Source organism: Durio zibethinus, chromosome 24 (genome assembly GCF_047325235.1).
Source record: "Durio zibethinus cultivar Kanyao isolate XHJ-2024 chromosome 24, ASM4732523v1, whole genome shotgun sequence".
Taxonomy (NCBI): domain Eukaryota; kingdom Viridiplantae; phylum Streptophyta; class Magnoliopsida; order Malvales; family Malvaceae; genus Durio; species Durio zibethinus.
Genome location: NC_143185.1, coordinates 7583158 through 7588380, shown reverse-complemented (window position 1 = coordinate 7588380; position 5223 = coordinate 7583158). Strand labels below are relative to the sequence as shown.

At 30.1% G+C, this 5223-nt stretch overlaps 1 non-coding gene across 1 annotated transcript; it reads right to left on the bottom strand.

Moving 5' to 3' along the window:
* Positions 1-4882: 4882 nt before the first annotated feature.
* LOC149511893 (small nucleolar RNA R71) lies at positions 4883-4988 on the bottom strand. The gene has a single exon (XR_016333443.1). It is a non-coding gene; the product is annotated as a small nucleolar RNA R71 (small nucleolar RNA).
* Positions 4989-5223: the final 235 nt, after the last annotated feature.

Genomic DNA, 5223 nt, shown 5'->3' with positions numbered 1-5223 from the left:
ACATCTAAGAAGAGTTTGAGTGCAACTATTTATATTTAAAACCTCATTTTATTGTTTATTTATTCTTTATTCTTTAAAATTTTATTTTAAGTTATAGAAATATATGAGAATTCTTAATGAAATATAATTTTTTAAATACTTTATCATCTTGGTATCATTCGGGAACATATTATTTCATAAAAAAGTTTCCATATAAATCCTTAACATCTAAAAATGACTTTAGGGTTTGGAGACTTTAGGCTTAGGTTTCTCATTTGGGGTTTCACCTAAAGTTTTGGGTTTTATGGTTTAGAGTGTTACTTAAGGCTTTCAAGTTTTACCAAGGTTTCATTGAGGACTTTAATTTTAAGGTTTCATATTAGCATTTCATTCTAGGGTTAGGATTTTATTTAGGGTTTTAATTTAGAAATTTACGAACCTCTCTAAAAATCTTCAATATCTAGACAGACTTTCGGAGTAAGCTTGTTTCTATAATTTTTCTAAAGTTAATTTTTTTTTATATATTTATATATTTCCTTTTTGTTAAAATTTTATTATATTATTTAATAATTCTCCTATATCTAGGCAGAATTATTAATTTTTAAAACAAGATTTTTAATTCTCTCTAATATCTAGGCAGTGATTGTTTTTAAATGTTATTATTTTTACAATTATATTTTAAGAGATTTAAAAATGCAAGTATCATTTAAAATGCATGAACATAATTAAAAATAATATGGATACACTACTGTCTAGACTAATATATGTGCAAAATTATTAAACAATCAAAACAAAATCAAAATAAGCATGATTATAATAACAAAAAAAATAAAGTTAGTGATACAAAAAGACATTTAAACAATCATGTGGCCTAATCCTTTTTTAATGATCATCTTATTAAATTTTAAATTTTTTCCTTTAAATTTTTTATTCTTCTTAAGTTTCCTCTTTTTTAAATAAAATAATATTTCTGACCTAGTTAGAACCGAAGACATGAATAGTAAAAAAGGAGCATTGTCTTAAAGGAATGGGTCTTTATCGTGCCATTTATTGGGTCATTTTGGCATTTTTTGGGCAATTGCAATAGACCCTAACATGGAGCCCACATTGAGCCTTATCCTTGAGCACCAAAAACGGATCGTGTATTGGGGTCAAAAAATTATAATTAGAGCTCAATTACAAACTGAGTTTGGTTTAAAGTGATAAACGGTCTTGAATAAAATTAAGTGTCTATAATGTGGACCTAAAAGAATTATAGTTTTTATTCACCAAATACAAAATTAACATTTTTCTCTATACATTCATATAAAGATTTGAAAACTCTTTTCTCATTTCCTCAAAGCTCCAATATCACCAACCTGGCCTTTCTCCTCTCTTTTCTAAATTTTTTTTTTTTTTGAATACTATAGACACATAATTTTGTTTGGGATATTTTATCACTTTAATCTAGGCTTGATTTTAAAATTGAACCCTTATCATAATTTTTTGGGCCTATTACACAGTTCATTTTTAAATGCTCAAGGATGAGGCCCAATGTGGATCCCATAGTGAGGCCCATAGCATTGGCTTGAATAATACCCAAAATGATCCAATAAAAGGGTCAGTAAAAGACTCATTAAAACCCATTAATGACTCATTATTAGCCATTAAATAATAAAAATATTAAAAAATATAATAAAAAATAAAAAGTTTGGCCTAATAGAAAAAAAAAAAAGAGAGCTTAGCTTAATAATAATAATAGTAAAAAAAAGCTTGGCCCAAAAAGTAACAAAAGCTTGATGTTACAAATAAAATAAACGAAACAAGCCTAAAATAAGCTAAAAAAAAGTCCAAAAAATGATAAGAACAATAAAGTCCAAAATGGTGAAAACACAAGTTAAAGTAAACATGCACTAAACAAAACTTGTTGATTGCATTAAAAATTTTAGCTTCTTAGTACTTAATTTTAGTGCAATTTGACTATTATTTTAGCTTGTTCTTTAGCATTTCTTAGCAAAAATACTCCTAAAATCATGATTGTCTTATGTGCAAGTGAAAATGAAGAAAATTAGGAATTTTGGTCAATTTAGATACATTTTGGAGGATTTTTTATGCAAATTGTGAAAGTGGCATAAAACTAGTGTCATTAAGTTAATTGCTTTTGATGGAGTTTTCTTCAACCTTTCTTCCATGAATTTTAGTATTATTTACAGCATTTTTCTAATGATTTTATTGTTAAATTTCTCATGGAATACTTGAATTTTTTGTAAAAAAAAATATGAAAACATACGTGCATGCAAGAGGCTTAACAAGGAAAAGATGGTGCACTACTGGCACAAAATGCAACCTTCATTTGCATGAGAATTGGGCATCATATTTTGTTATTCAAAGGAATACTTCAAGAGGTCATGACATGGCATATTGGAAAGCTTTCATTGGTCATAACTTGGACTTTTTGGAAGTGCCAAAATGCATGAGGGAGGGTTGCAATTGAGGAAGAACAAAAAAAAAAAAAACCCAAACAGCCATGCACCAAGTGCAGAAACAAGGAGGAAAGAACTCTCTAAAAGCTCATCTCAAGGAGGAAAGAAGTCTCTAGAAGCTCATCTCATTGTAGATATTTGGGAGAGATTTTTTGTGGCTCCATTCATAACTCATTTGCCTATAAATAGGAGTCTAGCCAGCCATTTTAGGGAGACTTTAGATTAGGATTTATTTTTCTTGTTCTTTAATTTCTGCACTTTCCTTTACGGCATTTTATTTTCTTACCAAACAAACAGCCCTTGATCTTCATGTTTTTCTATTGATATTAATTGTAATTTTACATTTCCTCAAGTAATTTTCTGTGTTCTTTATGATTTTAGCAATGAAACTTCCAAATTTTATTGATTTCTAGCTCAAATCTTCAAGTATTCTCGTTGATCTCAATTCTGTTTCTGCATTTTCGCATTTGACCTAGTTGTAATGTTTTAATCAGAACTCAATCATTTCTTATTTTTGTTGCTTCAATTTTTTTTCATAGTTTCGTGACTCATTAGGCTCTAACATGGTAAAAAACCAGAATCAAATTCATTCCCAAACAATACAGTTAATTCTCGCAATTTGAGGTTGAAATCTGGATCCAGTGCAGTCCAGGCGTGATCTCCAAGCTTGAGCACAAGTCTTCTCTCCTCTTGGAAAATTGTTTGATCCTTCCAACCTTTGATCTCTTAGATTTAGTTCTTGTCTAGCTTATTTCCATTTTGTTGCAATTTATTTCATGATTTTGATAGCTATTTGGATTAATTGTGTTGTTCATGCTCAGTTTTCTGCTTAGTTGTGTACTGTTTGGTTTCCTAGCTTAGTGAGCTGATTTCCTTGTTAATTTCTGCGATTTTTAGGTTGAATCTTATACAAAACTTGTTGATAAACCATTCCTTGACTCAGTTCCAGTTCATTTTCATTAGAAGCTTCTAGATCTAATTTTTCTCTTATCCACTCAATGAGTTTAGGATGGAATTTCAATTCCTATTTTGGTTTTTCTTAGTTAGATCTTACATTTTCTTGCACTTTTTGTTCTTTAAATCAGTTTTAATTTTAATTCGTTAATTGATCTTTTCATTTGCATTTGTTTATGCATCATTTAGATCTAAAAGAGTTCATTCAAGTTCAGTTTATAAGCTAGTTACTAGTTTTGGTTTTATTGGTTCTTCCATTGAATTTGTACAGATTTTCTTTGATTTTTTTTCTTTTTGCAGTGATTTTTCATGTTGTTCTCTTATAGAGCTTTGAAATTCCAGCTTGTTTAAATTTATCATGTGAAATTTTAATGCAAAATAGTAGCTAGAAGTTTGTTCAATTTGTAATGTTCATTTAGTTACGGTTTTTCATAATTTCCCTTCTAGTTTCAGTTTAGACTAGTTAATTGAATTTTGTGACTTTAGTTCTTAATTTTCATTTTAAATATGATTTCATTTAGTTTAGTTACTGCATTTTTTTTTCATTTGACATCATTAAGATACTTGTTATTCTTGTTCATTTTTTTCATTTACTTAGCTTTATATTTTTATGCTTTATTCACTTTTATTTTCATAATTAATTTTCATGCTTATTTTTTGATGGAACCAGCTTTAGAAGGGTATGGGGATAATAGTACTTAGTTAAGGAACCTTTTTACCTAATCTTTGTGAGATGATATCTTGACCAAAAGATCACTATTATTACTTGTACGGCCTATGCACTTGCAGTTTTGTCTAATCAAGTTTTTGGCACCATTGCCAAGGATTAGGATTTAAGAGTCCTAGGTTAGTATCAATCTTCACCATACTATTCTATAGATTGGTTCCCTTTAGTGCACATACCTTAGGCTAAAAATTAGATTTGTTTCAGTTCTAGGTATACATACTTAGAGTTTTATTTTTAGAGTGGTTTACTAGGTTTAGTGTTCTTAGGGCTTGTGGATGCACTTTGTTAGGAATTGTGAGTTAATCCCTTTAGATATTGAGCTTGAGGCTACTCATAAGAGGATTAGGAGGGAAAAACAAACCAATCCTACCATCATCGTGGCTGAACAAGACACTATAGCCTTTAGGGATTATGTTGTACCCGATCTTCATGGTTTTTAGCCTAGCATTAGGAGGCTAGCGATTCAAGCCAATAATTTTGAAATTAAACCTATGCTCATCTAGATATATAGTAGTCAATGCAATTTAGTGGTATTCGAATAAGGATCTAAATGCTCATTTTTGGGATTTTTTAAAGATTTATGATACATTTAAACATAATGGTGTTATTAAGGATGCCATTAAGCTTAGGTTATTTCTATTTTCCTTTTAAAATAAAGCTAAGAGTTAGTTAGCCTCAATGCCACCAAATTCCATTACCACTTGGGATGATTTAGTGCAAAAGTTCATGGCTAAATTTTTTCCTCCAGTCAAGATGGCCAAGCTTCAGAATAAGATCACTACATTTGCCTAGCATGACTTGAAGACCTTGAATAAGGCATGGGAAAGATATAGTGAGCTCTTAAAGTGGTGTCCACACCATGGAATACCAAAATGGCTGGAGATTCAAATATTTTATAATAGGTTAGTGCCTAACACTAGAACACTTTTATATGCTACATCAAGAGGTGCTTTGATGAGTAAGACTAGGGTAGGCAAATCAACCCGAAACCGTCGGGTTCCGACCCGAACCGACCCGAATTTTAGGATCGAATTTGTAAAAAACGGGTTTTAGGGTCGATTCGGGTCGGTTTTCTTTTTTGGAATGTCGGATTTAGGTCGA